This window comes from Aegilops tauschii, chromosome 6 (genome assembly GCF_002575655.3).
Source record: "Aegilops tauschii subsp. strangulata cultivar AL8/78 chromosome 6, Aet v6.0, whole genome shotgun sequence".
Classification (NCBI taxonomy): Eukaryota; Viridiplantae; Streptophyta; class Magnoliopsida; order Poales; family Poaceae; genus Aegilops; species Aegilops tauschii.
Window position 1 is genome coordinate 461169273 of NC_053040.3, and position 24675 is coordinate 461193947.

Consider the following 24675-nt stretch of genomic DNA (forward strand, 5'->3'; position numbering starts at 1 on the left):
AACAGCAAGCTCCACCACCACGCCGTCGTGCTGCCGGAGCTCTCGCTCAACTTCTCCTCTCCCCTTGCTGGATCAAGAAGGGCGAGACGTCGCCGGGCTATATGTGTGTTGAACGCGGAGGCGCCGTCCGTTCGGCGCTTGGATCGGATCTTCCGCGATTTGAATCGCCGCGAGTACAACTCCATCAACCACGTTCTTGTAACGCTTCCGCTTAGCGAGCTTCAAGGGTATGAAGATGCACTCCCTCTCTCTCGTTGCTAGCATCTCCTAGATTGATCTTGGTGACACATAGGAATTTTTTTGAATTATTACTACATTCCCCTACAAAAACAAATGGCAACTACTTTCTTGCAGCATGGAAATTTCTAACTTTTTTATATAACATGATAATTTTTATTTATTTTTTGCGAGAGAACTTCTGATTTGTTCATCAACTATTCAGCTGTCAATGTAGTACAAAGAACACCAGAAATAAAAAATCTAGGTCCGTAGACCACCTAGCGATGACTGCAAGCACTAGAGCGATCCGAAGACGCGCCGCCGTCTTCGCCCCTCCCGGATCATAAACGGGCAAACCTTGTTGTAGTAGACTGTCGAAAAGTCATCGTGCTAAGGCCCCATATGACCAGCGCACCAGAACAGCAACCACCGCCGAGGAAGAGAAGCGTAGATTGGAAGGATCTAACATGTCAACATACGAACACAGATGAACGAAGACATGATCCAAGTGGATCCACCAAGAAAAGCGACGACACAATCATGCGAGATCCGTGAGAGACAAACCTCCACACGCCCTTCCACGGATCTATCTAGAAACACCACCGGAACTTGGACTAGGCGGGGAGAACTATATTCCATCTTCAGAGAGCCGTCGCCGCCTCGTCTCTCCGAGCAGGACATAAACCCTAAGAAAACTTTAAAAAACATGAAAAAACGGAGCACTCCCACCGGCAAGGGCCGGGATCCACCCCACCTCCATGGCCCTAAGACCACAGGAGGCAAGGTAGACCGGCAGCGGCACGAGAAACCCTAGCCAAAGACGAATCCATATACAACATGTCAAATTTATTTTATTCCGAATGGCAATTTTGGATCATTTGTATGGAGTTGTTTCGTTCGTTCATGTCTTACTGGCAGGAGGATAGTTCGCTCGGATGACCTCACCTAAAAACCGTCAGCGTGTTATTAGGGGGGAGGTACACTTTGGAACCTGGTTGTATATACACCCTATACGGGGATTTTTTTAATAATTAAACAAAAGGTCAAAATAATTTAGAAGTTACTTGAATTTTATTTCACACTAGTCTATAATTTTTCAAAGAAAAAAAATCAACGTTGACTTCAGGGAAAAAGAAAAAATATATTTGCTATTATAGGTCACTATTCACATTATTTTAGATAAATTTTGTCTTTTTGAAAAAAGTCGACAGGGGATTTTCTTTTTGTGGAATTTTTCTTATAAATACGATGGAAGGTCAAGTTAATTTCAAAAATAATTACAGAATTTTTTGAATTTTTTTGAATTACTATTTTTTCTCATATAGGGTGGAGATACACCCAGCAACCAAACGTCCGCGTCCGTTATTATTAGGGAAACATTGCGAGCCGGTTGACCGGCCGAAACTCCGCCGGTCACGTCAACGTGCCCACTCACACACCGCTTTAGCTTTCCTTATCATGTCCACATGCGCTTCCCATCCATTCATTTCTCCACCGCTGAGTGCCTGAGTCTCATCTTATCCCCTCGCCCAGCTTTCTTTCCCCAGGCTCTCAACTAAATCTTGCCATGGCCGCCGGCGACTCGATCCGCCTCGTGTGGATCAACGGCGCGGGATGCACACCCTCTCCATGGCCGCTCGCAGCCACGGGCGCACTCGTCGCCTTGTCCGCCTCCGCCAGCAGCTGCATGTGCGCCCTCTCCATGGCCGCCGCAGCCAGGGTGCGCCAGTCGCCATGGCCAAGCTGCAACCGGCCACGGCGGCGGCGAGTTCATGCTGGAACCGAGGGGGTTTGCTGGAACCAGGTATTTTTTTTGCTGGATCCACCTTTTTATTTTGCTACAACCCCTTTCATTTTTTGCTACCACCCTCATTAGATTTTTATGAACATCTTTGTTTTTTGCTGGAACCGGTGCCCTGATTTGCTACAACCAGCTGTTACATGTGCTACAAGGTCCATGCCTCCCCGGCGGAAGCTACATCCAGCGGTGAAGAGTGCTGCATCCAACGCCGTCGATGTCGGGAGCTGCAACCGTGCATGTCGGAGCTGCGACCGACTACTAGGGGAGCTGCAAGAGGGGAGGCCATTTTTTTGCGGATGCGTTTTCCTTTAGCCGAACCAATTTCGTTTTTGCTGGAACCGATGTATTTTTTTGCTGGAACCGAGATATTTTTTTGCTTCAATGATTGCAGAGCTCCTAAATGTTCATGTCGTTTTTGCTGGAACCTAAGTTTGTTTGTGCTGGAAGCGTTTTTGATTTTTGCTTCAACCGAACACTGGACTTTGACCCGCGGAGAAGATTTTTGCTGGAAGATTTTTGCTGCTTCCGATTTTTTTTGCTGGGCACTCTGACCCCGGCGAGCGGGAGACGCAGAGATGCTACAACTAGCCACCCGAGCGCTATCATCACAGCAAATTGTTCTGCTACCACCATCTTTTTTTAACTGAAAACAACTCCAATTTTTTGCTTTCACCATGTTCTGTTTTTGTTGGATTCAGCTATATTTTTGCTTCCACGACGGCGACCGGCGGCCGGCGGCGACGATGGCGACCGGCGGCCGGCAGCGACAACGGCGACCGGCAGGGAGGGCAGCAACAGGCGAGTGCGTCGGGCAGTGCTTCAAGGCCGGGCGCATAGCTCATCCATGGAGGCGCGATGGAATCTTTTTTGTAAAAGAAGACACCTGATGAAAGAAGATGAGGGAATCGTACGGCTACGCGTTATTTTATCGGACGATGCTGGTACGACCGGCCCAAAGTTGGGCTGGCGCGCCGGCGCCTAGTAGTGCCCGGGTCCCAAATAAACGGGTTGAGAAAAGAACGTTTGAGTTCAGGTCCCCAATGATGATATAAAACCGGATGAGTCTTGGACTCTTTTTCTTAAAACACAATGGACTCTTCACCGGTGTATCCCTACCAAACAAATCACGTTTACAATACAACCAATACGTACTGTTCACAGCGAAAAGACAAAATTTATTTGCTATTATAGGCTACTATTCACACTATTTTGGTCAAAATTTTGTCTTTTTCGAAAAGAAGTCACAGGGGGATTCTCTTTTTGTGAAAACTAGTGGTTGGGGCGCACCTTGGTGCGCCGCCTGAGAGGGAGTTGGGGCGGTACCAGGTGGGATGCGCCCCTTTCCCGTTCTTTTTTTTGAGGGGACCCCTTTCCCGTTCTTATCTGTACTAATGTACACACACATTTTTGTTTGCATTTTCAGATCTATGTAACACAGTTGTATGAATTTAACTTAGTGCAACTAACTAATAGTTGTTGCACTCACAATTTATTTTTTTAGTATCTTGTACAAATTTAGCATGGAATCATCAATACCTAAGCAAAATATGTAGTTCCCATCAAACAAACCACCATTAAATATGCTGGCATACAAAGATATTTCCCCATCAAACAAAACACTACAATATGCCAAACTTCCAGCTCTCAGTCTCCTTTTCTGTCTCTCCAGCACCGCGCGCCAAGAGGACAACGATGAAGATGCCACATATTTCTTCTCCTTGTCCTTATCCTCGGCCCCACACTCCGAGTGAAGAGGATGAAGGCACATACTGCTCGACCTCGTCCTTGTCTCCGTCCGTGTCTCCGGCGCAGCGCGCGACGGTGCGAGAACGATGGCGGCGCCCAGATGGGAGGACTCATTCACTAGTAGAAAAGAGGGCTTTGGTTCAGGCCAGGTCAGCCCATTAGTCCCGGTTCAGTCCAGAACCGGGACCAATGGGGACACAGGTCCAGGTTCGTGAGGCCAGGGGCCTGCCGGGCCTCGTGGGGGCATTGGTCCCGGTTCGTCTGGCCCCTTTGGTCCCGGTTGGTGGGACAAACCGGGACCAATGGGCCTCGCTCCTGGCCCACCACCATTGGTCCCGGTTGGTGGCTTGAACTGGGACCACAGGCTGCCCTTTAGTCCCGGTTCATGCCACGAACCGGGACCAATGAGGTGCCTATATATACCCCTCGCCCGCGAGCAGAGCACTCCAGTGCTCTGTTTTTCTCTGGCCGGCGAGGGGAGGGCTTTGTGGTGCTCTAGCTCACCTCCTATGCACATGAGGTGTTCGATGAAATGCCCGAGCCACACTAGTTAAGCTTTCTCCTCTCGAAGCTCGACCTCAAAGCTCCATTTTCCTTGAGATTTGTCTAGGTTTAGCGGTCCGTCACGTCCCATTCCCGTCTTCACCGCCGTCGATCGCCCGCGCCGATCTCATCGCCGGCACCACCGTGGTGAGCCTCTTGTTCTTATCTTCTTTCTGAAAGAAAAAAATTCTTACTTTAGATAGATACTTGTCTAATTTTCTTACTATTGTATTTCTTGTTATTATATAGTGCGATGGTTTTGGTATCCGCCCCCGTCGGCCCTCGTCCTGTCTATGATTCGGATGTGGTATATATTATCTTTATAACTATTGGTTCATTTATTGTTTATGAAAATTATGCCGACCAACATGACATAGATTTTATTTATCTAGGAGGTATGTGAACCGGAAATTCCAACCGACCCTATTGTCGAGAGGTTAAATTTAGTTGAAGAAGAAAACAATTTCTTGAAGTAAAAAATAAAAAAATTGAGGAGGAGAAGATAATATTGGAGTTGCATGTTGCGGATGTCGTCGATGATCACAAGATCAAGATGTTTGGACGAGGCACGGAGAAATAGGGGTTATGATGGAAGACGGCGAAGAAGAAGAGGACGATGACAACTATGTGCCCCCTGAATACGGTGATGCTGCAACGAGGGAAGTTGTTGAAGATCAAGAGGAACCGGACGATGTGCCCAATGATGCTGCAACGGGGGAAGCTGCTGAAGATCAAGAGGAACCAGTGCCCGATGATGATGATCTCCGCCGGGTCATTGTCGATGCAAGGACGCAATGCGAAAGTCAAAAGGAGAAGCTGAAGTTCGATCGTATGTTAGAGGATCACAAAAAAGGGTTGTACCCCAATTGCGAAGATGGCAACACAAAGCTCGGTATCGTACTAGAATTGATGCAGTGGAAGGCAGAGAATGCTGTGCTTGACAAAGGATTTGAGAAGCTATTGAAAATATTGAAGAAGAAGCTTCCAAAGGATAACGAATTGCCCGACAGTACATACGCAGCAAAGAAGGTCGTATGCCCTCTAGGATTGGAGGTGCAGAAGATACATGCATGCCCTAATAACTGCATCCTCTACCGCGGTGCGTACAAGGATCTGAACGCATGCCCGGTATGCGGTGCATTACGGTATAAGATCAGACAAGATGACCCTGGTGATGTTGACGGCGAGCCCCCCAGGAAGAGGGTTCCTGCGAAGGTGATGTGGTATGCTCCTATAATACCACGGTTGAAACGTCTGTTCAGAAAGGAAGAGCATGCCAAGTTGATGCGATGGCACAGTGGGGACCGTAAGAAAGACGGGAAGTTGAGAGCACCCGCTGACAGGTCGCAGTGGAGAAAAATCGAGAGAAAGTACTAGGCTGAGTTTGCAGCTGACCCAAGGAACGTATGGTTTGGTTTAAGCGCGGATGGCATTAATCCTTTTGGGGAGCAGAGCAGCAATCACAGCACCTGGCCCGTGACTCTATGTATGTATAACCTTCCTCCTTGGATGTGCAAGAAGCGGAAGTTCATTATGATGCCAGCTCTCATCCATGGCCCTAAGCAACCCGGCAACGACATTGATGTGTACCTAAGGCCATTAATTGAAGAACTTTTACAGCTGTGGAATGAAAACGGTGTACGTACGTGGGATGAGCACAAACAGGAGGAATTTAACCTGCACGCGTTGCTGTTTGTAACCATCAACGATTGGCCCGCTCTCAGTAACCTTTCAAGACAGACAAACAAGGGATACCACGCATGCACATACTGTTTAGATAACACTGAAAGTATATACCTGGACAAATGCAGGAAGAATGTGTACCTGGGCCATCGTCAATTTCTTCCAACCAACCATCAATGTCGAAAGAAAGGCAAGCATTTCAAAGGCGAGGCAGATCACCGGAAGAAGCTCGTCATGCATACCGGTGATCACGTACTTGCTATGGTCAATGATTTACACGTAATCTTTGGAAAGGGTCCCGGCAGACTAGCTGTTCCGAATGACGCTGAGGGACACGCACCCATGTGGAAGAAGAAATCTATATTTTGGGACCTACCCTACTGGAAAGACCTAGAGGTCCGCTCTTCAATCGACGTGATGCACGTGACGAAGAACCTTTGCGTGAACCTGCTAGGCTTCTCGGGCGTGTATGGGAAGACAAAAGATACACCTGAGGCACGGGAGGACCTGCAACGTTTGCACGAAAAAGACGGCATGCCTCCGAAGCAGTATGAAGGTTTTGCCAGCTACGCTCTTACGAAAGAAGAGAAAGAAATCTTCTTTGAATGCCTGCTCAGTATGAAGGTCCTGACTGGCTTCTCGTCGAATATAAAGGGAATAATAAATATGCCAGAGAAAAAGTTCCAGAACCTAAAGTCTCATGACTGCCACGTGATTATGACGCAACTGCTTCAGGTTGCATTGAGGGGGCTTCTACCAGAAAACGTCCGATTAGCCATTGTGAAGCTATGTGCATTCCTCAATGCAATCTCTCAGAAGGTGATCGATCCAGAAATCATACCAAGGTTAAGGAGTGATGTGGCGCAATGTCTTGTCAGTTTCGAGCTGGTGTTCCCACCATCCTTCTTTAATATCATGACGCACGTCCTAGTTCATCTAGTCGACGCGATTGTCATTCTGGGCCCGTATTTCTACACAATATGTTCCCCTTTGAGAGGTTCATGGGAGTCCTAAAGAAATATGTCTGTAACCGCGCTAGGCCAGAAGGAAGCATCTCCATGGGCCATCAAACAAAGGATTTCATTGGGTTTTGTGTTGACTTCATTCCTGGCCTTAAGAAGATAGGTCTCCCTAAATCGCGGTATGAGGGGAGACTGACTGAAAAAGGCACGCTAGGAGCGGACTTAATAATATGCAGGGACGGGCATTCTTGGTCTCAAGCACACTACACAGTTCTTCAGAACTCTACCTTGGTGACCCCGTATGTCGATGAACACAAGAACAGTCTGCGCTGCAAACACTCGGAGCAGTGTGACGACTGGATTACATGTGAACACATCAGAACTTTCAGCAGTTGGTTGGAAACACGTCCTAGAGGTGACACCACTGTTTGTGATGAGTTGTACTCATTGTCCAGGGGACCATCTTCGACTGTATTGACTTACAAAGGATACGAGATAAATGGGAATACATTTTACACGATCGCCCAAGATCAAAAGAGCACCAACCAAAACAGCGGTGTCCGCTTTGATGCAGCAGCCGAGAGAGGAAAGGACACATATTATGGTTACATAATGGACATATGGGAACTTGACTACGGACATGATTTTAAGGTCCCTTTGTTTAAGTGCAAATGGGTCAATCTGTCAGGAGGCGGGGTACAGGTAGACCCACAGTACGGAATGACAACAGTGGATCTGAACAATCTTGGGTACACTGACGAACCATTCGTCCTAGCCAATGATGTGGCACAGGTTATCTATGTGAAGGACATGTCTACCAGACCGAGAAAACGAAAAGATAAGGAAGCGAACACATCATACGATGAGTCAAAGCGCCACATAGTTCTTTTAGGAAAAAGGGACATTGTGGGAGTGGAGGGCAAGACAGACATGTCTGAAGATTACGAAAAGTTTCATGAAATTCCTCCCTTCAAAGTCAAGGCTGACCCAAGCATCCTGATAAACGATGAAGATTATCCATGGTTACGGTGCAATAAGCAAATGACACAAGCGAAGAAAAAGTGAAGACTTTCTCCCGCAACTGTTATGATGATACCATGCCAACTTTGTAACAGACGAGTATGATACCATTGTCCGTTTTGTACACGAAGTGCATCCAGTTTTTGTCGTAACCCTCTCAACCTTCTTGCACATGCTATGTGGATGAAATGATGATACCATGCCAACTTTCAGCCTTCTCGGAGTTCATTTGAAATGCTTTTCAATTTCAGGGTCTTATAGCTCAAAATAATCAATAATTGTATGAAAAATAACAAATGAAGTCACAAAGGGTTGAAAATTGATGATATGGCTTTGAATGATGCATTTTGAACACACAAAAAGTCAGGAGTTCAAATAAGTTTTAAAAAATGAAATCCCTTTGTAGCAGACGAGTTCCCGTATGAAATCCTGATACTTCGAAAGAGATTGTCCGTTTTGTACACGAAGTGCATCCAGTTTTTGCCGTAACCCTCTCAACTTTCTTGCACATGCTATGTGGATGAAATGATGATACCATGCCAACTTTCAACCTTTTCAGAGTTCATTTGAAATGCTTTTCAATTTTAGGGTCTTATAGCTCAAAATAATCAGTAAATGCATGAAAAATGGTGCATGAAAAATAACAAATAAGATAAATAAGTAATTAGAAACAAAATAATATAAACTTTAATAAAATATATAAGTACAAACAAAATAAAATAAACTTTAATAACATAAATAAAATTTATGAAACTAAAATTATCAAAGTATTTTCTGTTCAAAACATTATAAGCAACCTCTAGTATTATTGAAACTAAAATTATATAAAATTGATGCAACTAAAATTATCGAAGTATTTTCTGTTCAAAATCATTGAAAGCAAAAAGAATTTTCATAAAGAACTTTTTTTGTTAGAAACTTTAATAGCAAAAAGAATTATCATAAAGTAAAATAAATAAGTAATTAGAAACAAAATAAAATAAAATAAATAAGTTTTTTGTTGTAAGTAGAAACAAAACAAAATAAATAAAGCAAAAAAGAAAACAAAAAAGGCAAAAAATAAAAATTATGCCACCTACTGGGCCACCATGGCCTGAATACGACTAGAAACGCATCCATGGGCCAGGATTCAGGCCCGCAGAAGACCCAGTAGGCCCACAGGCATGTACAGAGAGGTTAGGCCCGTAAGCCTGCTTTAGAGAGGAGCTCGACAACTCAGGCGCACCATACCATATAAACAGGTGCGGCTCTCTCTCAGCTAGCGAGGTGGGACTAAACTCCCACCACCACGCCGCTGTGCAAGGCTTTCCGTCCCGGTTGGTGGCACCAACCGGGACTAAAGCCCCCTTTAGTTCCGGTTGGTGCCACCAACCGGGACCAAAGGCCGCCGCTTCCCGCCCTTTGGGCTGCTGAAAAGAGGCCTTTGGTCCCGGTTGGTGGCACCAACCGGGACTAAAGGGTGTCTCTTGTCCCGGTTGGTGCTATGAACCGGGACCAAAGGCCTGGGTATATAAATAGCACTTAGGAAAATTTGACGAACTCATCGCCAGTTGCCCCGACGACGCCGAGCTCATCGACGCCGCCAGGCTGCCCAGATCGACGCCGTCCGCTGCCCCGCCACCGCCCGCCGCCCAGACGCCGTTCGCGCGCCGCCCCGACGCCGTCCGCGCGCCCTCGACGTCGCCCCTGCCCCGTCGCTGCCAGGCTGCCCCGACACCGCCCGCCGCCCCCGCCGACACCATCGTCGTCGCCGTCGCCCGTCGTCGCCGTCACTGCGGGGAAGCACCACGCCGGCTCCCGCGACCCGTTCATCCCCGAGGTCGTTTGTCCGCCGCCGCAGCGATTCCGGCTGGCGACCTCAACCCCTCCCCGCGTTGTGAGCCCCTGCCTCCTCCCCTTTCCTTCTCATTGCCGTCCCCGCACGCCATCCGTAAGCGCGCGCCACCGCCAACCATCGTCGCCGTCACCGACCACCGGCCTATTTTTCATTTTTTTGTTACGATGTATGTATGTTCACTGTATAATGCTATGTATATGCTCATTTAAGAAAATGTTCATATGTAACATTTAAGAAAAGAAGTAAATGTATGTATGTTCATATGCAAAGAATTATTTTTGGATGAAATGAGATGAGATGAGATGTGTTTTGTGTTGGAGAAGAAAAGAGGAAGAAGGAAGAAGGAAGAAGAAGCAAAAGAGGGGCGAGGGGGCCCCGACAAGATTTTTTCCATGTATATATGCAAAAGTTACATTTATTTTTAGAAAAGTTTTATATGTCTAGCTAGGAAAGGAAGAAGAAGAAAAAGAATGAGAGGAAAAAGGGAAATAAGAAGAGGAAGAAAGGAGAAGAAGAGGAGAGGAAGAAGAGGAGAAATAAATAAGAAGAAGAAAAAAGAAAAAAGAAGAGAAGAAGAAGAAGAAAGGAATATAAGAGAAGAAAAATATTCTATTTTCTCTTCTCCTCTATTCCTTTCTTCTTCTCTTTTTTTCTTCTTTTTTTCTTCAATCTTCTCCTCTATTAATATCTTCTTCTCCTCTTTTTATTTCTTCTTTGTCTTCTTATTTTTATCGGATATGTCGTTGTCGATATACCCCGTGTCCCGATAACTTCAACACGAGGGGGGGTTCGACCTACCCCCTCCCCGATAACATTATTTCCCCATGTATGTATGTCGTCGTTGTCGATATAACCCCCTCCCGGATAACTTCGACCGGGATAACTTATACCACAGGAGCACCCCCCGGCCCTCTCGCTCGACCGAAACTCTCAAGGACCCCCAAACCCTAGAAAAAAAGGATGTCGGTCTCCTACCCCCTCCCGCCGCGCCCCTACCCTTGAAGCGTTGCCGAGGCCACCCCAAACCCGGAATAAGGTAGGTCTACGTTTGCACTAATATATCCACCTGCTGTCATGTTTGTGTAATAATTGCCATGTTGTAATATTTGCAGAAACAATGGAGCACGGACGAGACGAGGAAGCAGAAGAGGTGTTGGGGGACATAATCTTAGCCGGAGGTGATGTCTTGTCGTATCTTAACGACAATGATGGTCTGGAAGAACAAGGTGAAGAAGCAGACTACGGTGATCGAAGAGTGAAGGAGGAAAGACATGATTATGATGGCTCCGGTGACCCAATGCTGGTGCAAGAAGGAACCCATGCTGACGGCTCCGGTGACCGAACAGAGTCCGGCCAGGTAAATATATTAGTTAAGCCTGTGCTGACTAGCTAATTGATGCATTCATTGTTTTGGTATGTACACATATTAATTAACTCTCGTCTTTCTTCTTTTTTCTAGCCCTCTGGATCGAGCACAACTTCGGTAAAGAGACGAGGCCCGAAGAAAAAGTTGCGCTCGGATGAAAGGTTTGAGATCACAGCAATCGCGCGCGACGGCCAACCGATTGAACCCATCCGGACAAAGGAAGCATTTGCTGCTCAGTGCGGGGTTCTTGTTAGGGACAAGATCCCGATCAGCATCCACCAATGGTATAAGCCTAAGAAGGAAGACCCTGAGGTGTCTTATGTCAATGATATGCAGAAAGATGATCTTTGGACTGAGCTGAAGGCAAATTTCACCTTACCGCCAGAGGAGAATCCGGAGAAGCCAGTTAAAGAGCAATTAATCAAGTCTCATGCTCTTAAGAAGATGGCAGACCTATTCAGGAGGTGGAAGAATGAGCTGAAAACGTTTGTCGACAAAGAAGAGACACCAGAATTCATCGGCAAATATGAGAAGATCAGAGATCACTGGCCCGCATTTGTGGCCCACAAGACAACGAAAAAGAGTAAGAAGTTGTCAGCGACAAACAAGAAAAATGCTGCGAAGAAGAAGCTTCACCATCGCACGGGGTCAGGTGGCTACCTCAAAGCCCGGCCTAAGTGGGCCAAGGCTGAGAATGATCTGCTTGATAAAGGGATCGAACCAGAGACAATGAACTGGCCAGACCGGTGCCGGACTTGGTTCTTCGGGGCTGGCGGAAAATTGGACCCTGTATCAGGGAAGTGCATTTGGACGGACGAGCTTTTGAGAATACCAGTCAAGAGGCTTCAGCACTATATCGATGCAGCGCAGCAAGGGACGTTCGTTCCAGACAGAGAGAATGACGAGCTCACAATGGCCCTCGGGAATCCTGAGCACCCTGGACGGACACGAGGCACGCCAGGCTCCGTTCCGTGGAAGGCTGGTTTTCCGGACGCAGGCGGTTACAAAAGCCAGGAGAGGAGGAAAAAAGTGGAGCAGACCCAAATTCAGAAGCTGCACGAAAGGGTTCAAGCGCTAGAGGAACGAGACGGCAATCGATATGCCGAAACTACCCCCGAAGCTACCCCGCCATCTCAGCGGAGAAGCAGCGTGGCTTCCACCGAGCTTCTTCAGCCGGAGCATGTCTTGACGGCTCCTGCTAGCTACCCCGTGGATGCTATCACGGAGTCTCAACATTCCATCTTATGACGCAATGGCAGAACTTCAAAGTCAAGGCGGCTGTCGGCTCTGTTCGACCTCCTGAACCCGGCGCAACTTTTCACTGTCGTCCGATTCCAGAAGGATATGCTAGGGTGATGGTGGACGAAATAACGAAGGGATTTGAGGACCTCCAGCTTGACCACGCTACCGGTGAAGGGGAGACTCGGCTGGGTTCTGCTCTGAAGACTCCATGCCTATGGCGGAAGGAGCTCATCAACCTTCCGAACTGGATGCCTCCGGTGAGTAAGGGCACTCCGTCTCCTTCTCCGCCTCCTCCGGTGAGTGATCAGGGCACTTAGCCTCCTTCTCCGGCGCGTGGCGGCACTCCGCCTCCTTCTCCGCCTGCGCCGGCACGCCCGAGCAGCCAGCCTCCTCCTTCTCCGCCTCGTCAGCAAGGGCGGAAGAGACCCGCCGCCGCTCAGGCTGCTCCGGCGCGTCGTAGTCCTTCTCCTCCGCCTCGTAAGCAAGGAAAGAAGACAGCCGCAACCGCTCCGTCTGCTCTGCCGGCGTCCAGCAGTACAGCCAGAAGCGGGAGGCAATACAGATTCGCTCCTTCTCTGAAGACTCCAGAGAAGTTACCATACGAGAGGACCGAGGAGGAAACCACGAAGATCGTGCGAGCCGAAGTGACGAACTTCTTTAAAGGGGTGAAAACAAAGAAACATCCACCTCCGGAGGAGAAGGTAGATCCGATGAAAGCGAAGCGCACTCTGGCTGCCCTGATAAAACCACCAAAGTCTCCACCGAGAGGCAACTATGAGCGCATTATTGCAAAGACATTTGTCGAAGCGGAGCGGTCGGGAAGTACTGTCAGTGATCAAAGGTTGAAAGAACGACGAGCTGGGAAAAAATTGCCCAGCTCGGCGAACAAGCGAACCAATCGTGCCCCCCGCTCAAGGTGTCTAGCGACATCGTCGCTAATGCTCCGAGGATGGTGCCCGGTTATAGCAATCTTGGAGATTACCTGCCCGACGATGATTTCTTGGAGGTGGACGAACACAAATACCATTACGGGAAGCCTCTCGTCAAAGATGAAAGATCTCTAACAACGATGATGCGAAGATTACATGATTGGTACATGAAAACCTGCAGAGAGTCTAGGGGGAGGAATACTTTGACGCTGAGATTTAAAGAGGAGCATGACCTCGTTGGAATTGAATTGTTGGATGTTCCATTTGAGGAGTTCTTCCAGTTTTTCAATCAAAAGGCCCTCGATAAATCAACGATCACTTGCTACTGTCTGTAAGTAGTACTACTTCTATCATTAAGTCCCTCTATATAGGTCAACTCTTTCATTGCATTTATTTATAATTATCCTCACTATATTATGCAGATTGAAGATCGCCGAATTGAAGAAAAGACAAATCGGTAATATTGGATTCATTAACACAAATCTCATAGATGCAACTGAGGTTAAATATTATGCCGATAATACCGAGGCCAACTTGATACGATCATTGGTAATAAATGAAAACAAAGATATAATACTCTTTCCTTACAACTTCAAGTGAGTGTTACAGTCTTGTGCATATTCGGTTTCCCTTATTAGTCCAGGTTATAGTAATGTAATTGATGACTTATGCATGCGTGCGCAGCTTCTACTATATTCTCTAGAGATTAAGCTTGAGCAGGGACTAGTAACCGTCTTAGACTCAAGACGAAAAGATCCCCAAGACTATGCGGACATGACTCAAATGCTCGAGAAGTAAGTTAAATCGATCATTATCCACCATATCAGCAACTTTGTTCATTTCCTGATATCAAGTAATTGTTTTCTTTGTCTGCCAGGGTTTGGAGAAAATTCACCAAAAAAGCTCCGGGACTGCCGAAGAAGCTGCAATTTAGACACCCGAAAGTAAGTACTATAGTAGCATGTTCCGCACATCTCCTAGTGATTCAAGTGCTAGTTTCATCAATACCATTTTGCATACTTGCTTATTAGTTTGATTGACCTCTATTTCTTGTAAAGTGGTTGTGGCAGGAACCCGGGAATAATTACTGTGGATACTACGTTTACGAGTCCATCCGCTACACGACCTGTGAGCGGGGCTAGTCTGACGAACAATATGAAGTGCGTAAGCAATAATATTCACAATTTTATTTTATTACCATCATTTGTGTTGAGTTTCATTTATATATATATATATATATATATATATATATATATATATATATATATATATATATATATATATATATGTATATGTATTAACCCCTTCTTCAAATTAGATCTTTCGGATGCGGGATGAACTCCTAATAGAAGATCGTATGCGAGCAATTCAAGAGGAATTGACGGCATTCTTCCTTGACCACGTGATCGCTGAAAACGGAGAATATTATGTGGACCCTGTGTGCTTACAATTTAATTAGGAGATTATATTGTAAGAGATAATTATTGTATATATGTAGCCGGTAGTATCGGATAGATATACGAGAACTTGTTGTTCGACCAATCTCTCGAAGAAAGAGAGGTGGTCGACCAAGCACGGAGATAAGAGGACACTTCTCTCTATTAATTAGCTAGCTAACACAATATATGAAACACCTAAATTAACCCCCAACATCCCCCCTTAAAAAAATAAAAACCCCAGCCCCTGAAATGCTGACGCGTGGACGCCTATTGGTCTCGGTTAGTGCCACCAACCGGGACCAAAGGCCCTCCTGCCTGGGCTCGCCGCACCGGCCACGTGGAGGCCCATCTGTCCCGGTTCATGAAAGAACCGGGACTAAAAGGCTAGGGCATTAGTAACGACCCTTTAGTCCCGGTTCAAAAACCGAGACAAAAGGCCCTTACCAACCGGGACAGATGACCCTTTTTCTACTAGTGATTTAACAAAATATGTTACTGAGCACAAATAAGGTTGTAGTTCATGTGCGTGCTGGAGAGACAAACGACCATATGATACATACCTGATCCAGAAGGTGTATTTGCAGTAGGGTGCCCTGAAAGCAAGAACTGACGATGTCGCCGCCGCAGCAGCTAGAACATTCTTAGCAACCCGTGACACAAAAACTAATAAAAATCTAGCCAGACGGATAATATATTTGGTATTAAACAAAGGTGACAGCAATCGCCACCCGTAAATTAAGTGGCTCAAAACTGCCAACCCCACCCATGTATAAAGCGTCGTCGATCTGAAACGCAGTGCCTTAACTTCTGAATACCATAAGGAAAGCATTTGGCATTATTACTCGTGAAAACAAGAAAAATAATTTGCCATTATAATTCATGAAAATATTTTTATACTATGAAAGAGCTAGCATTTTCATAAATCAAAACTGATTCTGAAATCTAACTATGATGACATGTACATAAATAGGTGTAAAATTAGCAGTTTAATACTCTATATTCTAGCAAACAGCTAGCTCTCTTAAGTCAACAATAGGCAAAGATTACTACCATGACAATGTAACTACATGATGTTGAGCTAGTTCAATTACATTGGAGAATCCAACACGTAAAGCTTCAAGAATCTGTAAAAAAAATAATGAAAACTTTGAGAGTTATGATATTTATATTAGCAGGAGCACAAAACTAAGATGCAGTTGAGTATACCTGCAAAGATTAGAAATATCATCAACATAAGCCAAGTAAATAAGGGTTCAGAAGGGAAGTAAAAAAATAAAGCCGTATGGGTTACCTTTTAGTCAGTCTCTGAATTAACAAACGACACCCTTTCACCCAAGACAAGATCAATGATTAGCTACGTAGGTACTCAGCTAGTCTGCTATGTCTGTTTAGTAATTTATAGTCAAAGCCAATTGATCATTCGACTTATGAGATATAACAAATAATTAGCTAAATAGCTATTGTACCAAAACCTGCGTATGCACCAGCAGAAGCACCGAACTCTAGCTCATCACCTCGAGTGTCTCGGCGCTCGACTTGAATGACCATGAAAACCATTGTATGGATCGTGCACCTATTTGAATGATCCATCTAGATTAGATACATCAGTGATTTGGCTATAAGGTGGTAGAAAGAATGATCTTCTGCAGAGAAGGCATATGTTCTTCACAATCAAAGTACTAATGGCGAAAACAGTGTATTAACAGAGAAAGATAATCTGATACTGCAACTATGATAATTAAGATTCTACATTACATCAAATATCAATTAGTTCATTATTCAACACCGAGTACAGGAGTAAGAAAACTATAGACCTATTAAACATGATATTGCAATTTTTCCTTATAGATGGAACTCAAAATCTTATAAAATGACTTCGATATGCAGTCTTAATCTCTATATAATATTTGATTACAACGATATAATCATGAAGAACAGTGGCTTTTAGGGCACATATTTTGATCATTCTAGCGGTAGTATGAGAAGAAAATATTCCTTAAGAAGAACCTAGTACTAATATTAGAAGTATATTGGTATCACACGCATGAAGAAAATATCGAGCATCACCTGGCTCAGAGCACTCAGCTAATCTACAATAAGTTCAGAAATGAATATCCTTGGCAAAGGTCCATATATACGAGTTCTGGTGTATCCATCATTGTTGGGAAGGGAAAACCATAATGCTCTTAGTTTTTTCTGCTGGAAACCTTAGTTCTTCACGAGACTTGTAACCAAAACCAGTAAAAAAATATATCAACAATTGAGTTTATACCATAACCATCAACCTGTAGTTATAACAGACAGGAAATTATCATCACAATAATCGACATCACACAACTGTGCATTATTTAACAGTGTTTGTAGCAAGCCAACTAAATTTTAAACCCTAGCCACATCGTTAAATAGTATGGATTGCCATTTCTCACAAGTATCAAAATCTATGAATACCATTATGACGTTCCAATAGGTACTAATGTTTCAGTTTTAAATTATCCACAAAAAGATTCTAGCAAAAAATCATAGGACAACCTATAAGAAGCAGAAGAGTCTTTCTTGTAAGCGCATGTTAAGCTCGTATGGTCATACCAATCGCCCTGGCTTTCACACCTCTCAGACGCTTCACTTGGCTACACATGTACTCAACACTTCCACTGGAGTGGCCTTCCTGTCCTCCTTGTAATTTCAAATCTCGGGTATGATGGTCTGTCCGCCAGCCTGCCACATTCTTTGATTTCCACCAAACAATTCACTGCAGCCTTGTAGACCTCATCACCCCATTCAACATGTAGCTCTAACAGATCGAAATCAATCTCGTAATCACACAAGTAGTAGTAAAATCTCAGAAATTATCATCTCCACGAAATGACGAGGAACGCAGGCTATGGTCTGTAAAAAACTTGAGGTTCAGTCAAGATAGTGCAGAAGTACCTTAGGGATATTGATGTTGCAGAGACGGTGAAGCTTTGCAATATTGTTGTTTCTGCAAACCTCCTTCACAAAAACGGGCGGATGAAAAGCCTGTGTACAAAGAAGCATTCGTGAGGCCAACACAGGGATGCAGGGAGGATAGCCTTCGGAAATGAAAGAACAAACTGATAGGCCAAAAGACTAAGAAGGGGACTGAGAGGAACACTGAATATGGCTGAAGAAATAACACCAAGTATGACTAAATAATTTACACTGAATATGACATATGACTAAACAAATAACACTGAATATGACTGAAGAAAAATTGATAAACTGAAGAAATAACACTGGATATGACTGAAGATAAACTGATAAACTGAAGAAATAACACTCGATATGACTGAAGATAAATTGATAAACTGAAGAAATAAATAACACTGAGTAACAGAGAAAACTTCCACATTTTCCTGTGAGCTGCAGAGTTCAAAAAATAAAGAGCCACACGAAGCTATTCTCACCTGATTGCTTGGTTGCTCACATTCACAATTCCAAATCCCTTATCCCAAATCCATTTGATTGCTAGTACTGCACAAAGGCAGCATCCATCTCCAGTGATTGTTAAATCCATCACCCCAGATCCATTTGTCATGCTAGAGTTCATAATGCCAAATAAATTGCAGCACACATCAAGCCCTACGATCTGCAAGAACCTTACAAAATCAATAAGTTCAGGGATGGGGGACAAGATCTTATAACATAAAACGATCAAAGAATCTGCCACACGTCGCCTCAAGCCAGGGTCTCACCAACATCTAGATGCGGGTATGGGAAGAAAGAGATGGCAGGGAGAGGAGGAAGGTAGTACCTGTGTGTGGAGGAGAGGCTGGCCTCAGTGGCGCCCGTGGTGGCAAGGACGACGATGGTGGTGAGGCACCCTGCACGGCTGCACCACACTATCCTCTAGCCAGGCTCCTGCTCGGCGGGGCCTTGACGTCCTCTGGCTGTCGTCGTCCGGGTCGAGCTCCGCCTCCGGCGACTTCTTCGCCGCAAGTCCTCAAGTAGAGGGAGAGACGGTGCACGGGATCGATGGCTGCGCGTTCCCCTGCTCTTTTCCTCTGGCGACAGCGGCGCTGGCTTCGAGACGTGGTGATGGAGGGTGGCGGCGGCTGTGCGACGGAGGAAAAGGTGGGGGAGAGAAAGAGGGGGAAGTGGAGTCGCTCGCTAGCCGGTTTAGGGTTTCACCGCTATTTTTTTCTGCTTCTCTCGTCCGATAAACTCGACACAGTAAAACCGCCAGGTGTACACACCCAACGAGCGCCCATGCCGCGACGGTTAAAGGGTTCAATTTTCTCACAAGTACAATGTTATGTCAAGTCCATTTCAAAAATATTTTCAGAATTTTTTGACTTTTTATTAGATTACTAAATTATTTTTCAATATAGGGTGTATATGTCCGCATAGACCAAAAGTTCCCCTCCTCCGTAGCTATATATAACGGTTTTGCTAAAACTTAGCTAGCTGAGATTTAATATGGTCTCATTAACATCCTTATCTGGCATCACGATTCGTACCCTTTTCAGTTGAGGAGTGTACGCGGCACGTTTTCTTGTTCGCTCTTGTTACTTCGTGATTCTGCACTCTGCAGCTTCAAGGACATCGTTGCCAGGGCGGAGCCAGGATTTAGGTAAGGGGGGCAAGCCAACAAAAACATTTCTCGAGTGGTACACTAATAATATGGTCACTACTAGAAAAAAGGCTGTTAGTGGCGCACCGGGTTTTGCTATTAATGGCGCACTATAGGTGAACCACTATTAACATGCCACTAGTAACAAATAGTAATGGCGCACCTCTGGTGCGCCATTAGTATCCCAGATAATAGTGGCGTACCACATAGTGCGCCACTACTATCTCCAACAGTGCGCCATTACTATGCCTCCTAGGGGGCCATATTTACCTTCACGTATGCCCCCAAGTGCGCCATTACTATGCCCCATAATGCGCCACTGGTATTTAGCCCTGGTGCGCCACTAATGCTCAATATGGTGCGCCACTACTATAAATATTAGGAATTATTATTTTTTGCTTTTCTGGTATTTGCACATGTTACAAAATATGTTACACAGCACAGAATATAAACATCACACAATAGAATTCATCATATTAGTCTCCAAATTCGAAATAGCGAACAAAGTTCAAACATTAGCCAAGTTTAGGTCTCGAGACATTAGCAAAGTTCATCATATATATTAGCCGAGTTTGTCGTCACATTACAAAGTCGATATCGATCATCTAAACTACCATCACATAAAAGAGAGCTGCGACACGATGAGCATCATCGCGATGAAACTGGTCTTCATCCGGTTCCTCCTCCGCTCCCTCCTCTCTCCTTCTAGACAGCGCGCGTATCTCGCTTCCGCCTCCGCCCTAGTGGTGTATCGTTTGTAACTGTTACCGCTGAAACGGTGAACCTGTCTCCGACACTCCTCCCAGTCGTCGTAGACTCCGGGAACCTTACCCTTGTACACGACATACGATGGCACCTCTATGCACTAGACAAACGAAACATTAGTAGCAATTCACAGACAATATATAAGCAATATATAAGTATGCAACAAAAGGATCGGAAGAGAAAAGCAACACATTAATAGCACGATTCATGGTCCTACTAATAAATAGCATCGATTACATATAAGTTGAACGACTGTCCAAACTAAAGAGACATACAAGGTCATTAAAGTTTAATTACAACATGAGCTAATCGATATTTCAGAACTACATAGCATCATTACTTTCGACTCGACTCAGGGGCCGGAGCGTGGATGAAGCCACCGTCTTTCGTGATGGTCATGAATGTGCGGTCGTTGTCAGCCTGCATTTGTAGCGTTGTTTCTATTTCACTGTTGGACGGTTGATATTTGAGGTAGAACTGCCCCGAGGTACGAAGGACATCTTGATAGATGATTTCCGCAAACTCCGACTGGATGCGAAAGAATTCTTGTCTGATGTCCGCGTCCTGGATTGCCGACAAGCGTGCAGCCCAATCTTTGAGATTAGTTGGTAGCAAAAGGTGATTATGGTCCCATACGATCGCCCGCATGTGATGGAGGGCATAGTAGGCATCCTTCTGACTGCCAGGCGGCTGCTTGACGCAGGGGAACGTCGTTACGTGGGTGAACACGTGCTTGTCGTACCTACAAATTGGCCTCCTGAAGGTGCCTCCAGATTTGGCGTAGCCGGGGAGAGCATCATCAAGAACTTTCTTGATATTTGTGTAGTCTTTCTTCGACTGACGGTCCGAGTCGAAATACATGGCCATGGAATATTTCGGGCTTAAGAGGATGAGTGTGCAATGTGTGTCGCTGCACAAAACACGGAATGTTAGAAAAAAATAGAACAATCGAAATCTAAGAAATCATATGTTACGGGGCGGTGAGGGGATGACTTACTCGGGAAAGTAAGGCACGAGGAAGTTATCCTTATCTGGGTTCGCCAGAATGACGCCTTCAAGGTATGAACTCGCGACTTGCTGGTCCCCAGCGCTGCCCAAGATCTTGGCACGCATGTAGAAGGGGTCGACTATCACGATGTCCGGGGTCTTGTCTCTAATGAGACGCATCTCCATACTAAGCGAAAATAGCCGAATGAAGGTGTAGTGCAGCGGATGAAGGTTAAACATAGCGTAGATGTCATCAAACCACAGGACGATCATACCCCGATGGTGCTATCGACAAAGCCCTTGCCCTCTGGCACCTTGGCCACGAAAACCGGGTATGCCACATCATTCTCGGAGAGACGCCGCTTCTCCATAGAAAGAACACTGTCATGCAGACTCCGCATAGCACCGGTTGCAGCATTGAGCAGATTAGTCGGTAGCATCGGCCTACCCGCCACATGCACCCTCCTCGAGATATCCTTAGGTGAAGGTGGCCCGTCCTGAGCACAGATGGTACTCGGTGCCGGCTGGCTCGCACCCTTGTTATTTTTTCTTTTCCGTCCCTTATGCTTCTTCTGCTGTAATGGGATCGAGTTCTGCTCAGAGACCACCTTCTTGAGTGTGTTGGGGCTGATAATATTTCACACCTCGGCTATCTGAGGCTCCGTGAAGGCGGCAGCTGGAGGCATCTCCTGAGAACTGAACACCAGCCGACGCCTATTGCAATTGGGTTTCTCCGCGGTACCAGCTAGATCGCGATCGTCTTTTGCAGGGTTGGGTTCTTGAGAAGGAGGCCCCAAGAATTCGTCACCGTACCCATGTTCGTTGAAGTACTTATCGACGTTGGAAAATGTACCGTCGTCGTCGTCCGGATCCTGTGCCATATGCATGTCCGGATTAGCTGACGGCGGTAGCGTTGCGGCGGTCTTGCCATGGCTTGGCGCCGGCACGACTGGCGGTGTTGTCTGTGGGGTGGTGTCCCCCGCCCCCAAACGAATCTGGCTCTTCGGCCAAAGCATGGACCAGCTTATGCAGGCGTTGAGGGTCATCACATCATCTTGTCGGCCCCAGGGGGTCGATACAGAGGTAATAAGTCGTCGCAGCCCCGCAGCACCCGAACCAGTTGAACCCTATACACGGTGGGTGGCATCGGATTACCGTGGAACACGCGGTTGCTCGGTTGAACGATTCTGGCCTTGGCGACATCGATCAACTCGCCGTCCACGAAGTGCAGGAGAGTGCATGGAACATCGGCGGCGCCCTGCGAAAACATGTAGGGCGTCAGGGATGCCCAGTCAAAGGCAAGGAGATGAAGTCATCGGCCGAGGCTTAGTTACCGTGATGGCATTGAGCTCGGCTAGTGTCGAGGCACCGCCAACGGCGGGCGTGCAAGTGATGGAGGGGCCGCTTGCTGCCGAGGTGCCGGCCGGCGTATTCTTCCCACACCCGGGTGCATTAAGCTCCAATGCCGGCGCCGACGTCGGAGACACCAATGCCGCCTCCGCCGGAGACACCAATGGCGCCGGCGCGTTGTGCGAGTTGCTGCCCGTGAAGCTGGGAATCGGGGCGGCCCCTGTTGGCCGCCCGCAATCCACGCCTGCAGCCCCTCAAGCAAGGTAGGCATAATGGCGGTGATCGTCGCTCCCAGTTGGTCTCGCACTTGCTCTTCGACTATCTCCGAAATCCGCGCCACTTGTGCCTTGAGTTCTTTAACCTCGCGCTCCTGGCTTTCCGAGCTGGTCTTTCTCTCCTTTTGTGCAGCCTTATAGTATTCCGACCATTTCGTGGACAAGCCTTTGCCGGCCACACGACTAGCTGACGACGGCTTACTGAACTTATCCTTGTGTTTCATTATGTTCAACGCCCTATTTAAAGTGGTGTCCCAAGGGGAGCTCTGAGACCCCGCGCTACTGCTTTCAGTGTCCTGCAGAAGGATTTAATTAGAATGCAACCATATGGAGCTAATTACGCGGGGGTGTATTCCTTACCAGAACAAGCTCAAGCGCCTTGGTCTTCGGATCCGTGGTAAGCTCCTTTGTTACCGGGTCCACCTTGTACCGGGCCCTGACAGAGTTCCTGGTCTGCTTGTCACGGTATTTATCGAAGAGGGGCGGTAGGCCTTGCTCGGCACGCACCGCGTCCTCCCTGTCCCATATAGGTTCCGCCACTCTGTAACCGCCGGGACCGAGTGTGTGGTGTCCTAAGTTCAAGTCCCGCATATCTTTCCCCTACTGACTTGATTCCACGGATGCATTGCTCTCGCACTTGATCTTGAACTCCAGGTAGTCAGCTTCGCTGATTGAAGGATTTGTCCCCTTGATCTTCTCATAACTATCACCACTAGAATCCTTCTCTTCACCGCGGCTCTCCAAGTAGCCAGGGCCGTGCTCATCTTCGTGAGGGCGGCACTGTTCACTTTATTCCTTGAGAGGCGTGTGTTTGCGAAGTCACCGGGGAACTTGTATCGTTCGTGCAGCTTCGTGAAGAGGAGGTTGCGCAAATTCCCTCGGTCACGATGCCTTAGGTTCTCGGTGTTGATCGAGACGGTGCTCCGGAGAATGCACCCGAGTTGTCCCGCGTACCCACTGACTAATTCTTTGGGCGCCGTTGGATGCCCACTGGAGGACACTTCAGTAAATTCCTCCTTGACGGTGCCGAGCATGTTCGGGCGCCGGTCCTTCAGTTGCCTCTTCAGTTGGCTGCCATCTGTGCGTGCGCTGCCATCATCAGTGGTGGCATCCCTGGCGGCACCATCAATGGTGTCATCCCCGACGCCACTAGGGGTTGTGTAGTCGGGATCGGTGTCTTCCGCGGCGTCCTCATAGCGGTGAGGTTCTTCCTCCATCTCCTGGGACAGCTCCCAGAATGCCTTGCCCGAACCGCCAGCCTCATCGTTGTTGGCCATGTTCGCTCTAAATAGGAAAAAAGGCTACTAGAGTTATTTCTTAAATGCAGTCTAGTTTGTTAACTGAATACCTGCAGTATAATTCAGAATAAAGGCTACTAGCGTTGACAAGCATTTCCTTTCTGCTCGTCCAGAAAATATTTTCTCTACGGTACAAAAGCCATTTAAAGAAGTAGTGGCTATAGGGCGTGATGCTGGTGAGGGATTATTGTTGGCCACAATGGGTGAAGTGACTGACGAGCCTCGCGAGGAGCCTACTAAACTTGACTGTGGAGACCTTCAGTTGTCCACTAGCAAAATCAAGAAGGTACACTTGTGATTGTTATTTTCTTGCATTTTATATAGATGCTTGCATCAGAATCTATCTATCTGAACTTGGTATTCTTAAAAAAAACAATCTGAAATTTCTCCTTAATTTACTACTCCTATATTAAAGCGCATACTGTAAACAGCTATGTCTTTGGCATTGCGCAACTTCTCCCTATACTTCTCCCTGTAACCTAACGCAATCTTATATTTTTGGTGTACTAGGTTGGTATTGGAGGTCCCCTTATTAATTCTAATGATGGGAGTTTTGTTAGGATTAACTTTTATGATAATACCCGATAAAACCCCTTTCCTGCCAAGGAGTAAAATCGTTGAT

General features: G+C 46.4%; 2 long non-coding RNA genes across 12 annotated transcripts; one reads left to right on the forward strand and one right to left on the reverse strand.

Moving 5' to 3' along the window:
- The first annotated feature begins 1423 nt into the window (after positions 1-1423).
- Positions 1424-3099, forward strand: LOC120966626 (uncharacterized). Its single transcript, XR_005760756.3, has 2 exons — positions 1424-2023; positions 2154-3099. It is a non-coding gene; the product is annotated as an uncharacterized lncRNA (long non-coding RNA).
- Positions 3100-3162: 63 nt separating this feature from the next.
- Positions 3163-18910, reverse strand: LOC109737955 (uncharacterized). 11 transcript variants are annotated; one of them, XR_012188158.1, is made up of 5 exons: positions 18560-18910; positions 18213-18394; positions 16855-17805; positions 15348-16360; positions 3163-4482 (listed from the first exon to the last, which is right to left on the reverse strand). It is a non-coding gene; the product is annotated as an uncharacterized lncRNA (long non-coding RNA). The 11 variants fall into 11 exon arrangements; XR_006665636.2 differs by lacking the exon at positions 3163-4482 and having other exon boundaries at positions 13908-16360; positions 16855-17578; positions 17716-17805; XR_006665637.2 differs by lacking the exon at positions 3163-4482 and having other exon boundaries at positions 13908-16360; positions 16855-17597; positions 17716-17805.
- Between the last annotated feature and the right edge of the window lie 5765 nt (positions 18911-24675).